At 36.4% G+C, this 1,941-nt stretch overlaps 1 pseudogene; it reads left to right on the top strand.

The window, feature by feature from the left end:
* The first annotated feature begins 531 nt into the window (after positions 1–531).
* On the top strand, positions 532–1,103 carry LOC123964311 (annotated as a pseudogene).
* The last annotated feature ends 838 nt before the right edge of the window (positions 1,104–1,941 follow it).

The raw sequence follows: 1,941 nt of genomic DNA, 5'->3' as shown, positions 1-1,941 counted from the left end.
TTCCAATTGATGAGAGTACTGATATTACAGATGTCGCTCAACTGGACATATTCTTTCGTGGAGTTGACGAGACTTTGACTGTCACAGAGGAGTTTCTTGAGTGGGTGCCTATGACCGACACCACAACAGCTGAGGACATTTTTTGCTCCGTCGGGTCCGACTGGTCTTGCGGGTGCCTATGACCGACACCACAACAGCTGAGGACATTTTTTGCTCCGTCGGGTCCGACTGGTCTTGCGCCGTAAGCATGGCTACAGATGGTGCGTCGTCAATGATTGGGAAAAAGGCAGGTGTTGTGACAAAGTTCAGAGAGAAAGTACAAGCAAGTACAATGTCCACTATGGCTGCAGGACCTTGCATTTATGGTTGATATTACAGAGCGCTTGAATAATCTGAACAAAATGTTGCAAGGACGCAAAAAAAATTATAACACAGTATTATGACAGCAAACGTGCATTCAAGTTAAAGCTCACGTTATGGGAGATGCAGATGGCAAGCAGTTTGTGCGTCTTTACTATATTCCACCTAGAGATGGCGACCACCATCAGATTTGGAACCCATGCAAGACATCTTCTGCTGAGAGAGCACAGTTGGAAGACGAAACTGACACAAAAGGAAACTGTGATCTGGACAAACTTTTGCAGTGTCCTTTTGACAAGAACCACCAGATCCGGGTCTGCCGCTTCCCTTACCATCTTATCAAGTGCAGGAAGAATCACCCGAAACTGGCCAGTGAGCTAAAAACCTGCCGCTATAATGCTCGCTATCTGGTGCCAAAGCATGAGCTGAGTCACCACACTGAAATCTGTGAGGTGTGAGGACAGAGATACTGTGGTCACTGAAGACAGTGGAAGTACAAATGGATATTGTCAACTGCAGATCCCAGTCAGTACTTGGATAAACCCAAACATGACCGAGGACTGGGACAAAGAGGCTGATGATACTGCTGTTCCATTTGTGTGGGGCGTCAACACGGTCTTGAATAAAAATCCGGAGATGAGGCCTACCAACAATCTTGGTCCAAGTTTTAGAACACCTAATACCCTCCCATGGTTCGACATGTAATTTCTGCTTACTGTTTATCCAAATGGAAGCTTATTGTAGGCATGTTGTTTATTATTATTATTATTATTATACAATTCCAAACGAGTGATCCTCCATTCCAATAGATAGTTTTTAAATATTGTCCATTGTGTTCATCTAGTTAATTTGATATGCAATTATCATTATTATCATCATTATTATTATTATTATTATACAATTTCAAACGAGTGATCCTCCATTCCAATAGAAAGTTTTTAAATATTGTCCATTGTGTTCATCTAGTTAATTTGAGATGCTTATTATCATTATTATCATTATTATTATACAATTCCAAACGAGTGATCCTCCATTCCAATAGATAGTTTTTAAATATTGTCCATTGTGTTCATCTAGTTAATTTGATATGCAATTTTCATTATTATCATTATTATTATTATTATTATAATACAATTCCAAACGAGTGATCCTCCATTCCAATAGATAGTTTTTAAATATTGTCCATTGTGTTCATCTAGTTAATTTGATATGCAATTATTATTATTATCATTATTATCATTATTATTATACAATTCCAAACGAGTGATCCTCCATTCCAATAAATAGTTTTTAAATATTGTCCATTGTGTTCATCTAGTTAATTTGATATGCAATTATTATTATTATCATTATTATTATACAATTCCAAACTAGTGATCCTCCATTCCAATAGATAGTTTTTAAATATTGTCCATTGTGTTCATCTAGTTAATTTGATATGCAATTATCATTATTATCATTATTATTATTATTATTATAATACAATTCCAAACGAGTGATCCTCCATTCCAATAGATAGTTTTGAAATATTGTCCATTGTGTTCATCTAGTTAATTTGATATGCAATTGTTATTATTATCA

The sequence above is a fragment of the Micropterus dolomieu genome, unplaced genomic scaffold (assembly GCF_021292245.1).
Source record: "Micropterus dolomieu isolate WLL.071019.BEF.003 ecotype Adirondacks unplaced genomic scaffold, ASM2129224v1 contig_1652, whole genome shotgun sequence".
In the NCBI taxonomy this organism is placed as follows: Eukaryota; Metazoa; Chordata; class Actinopteri; order Centrarchiformes; family Centrarchidae; genus Micropterus; species Micropterus dolomieu.
This window is presented reverse-complemented; position numbering and strand designations above follow the sequence as displayed.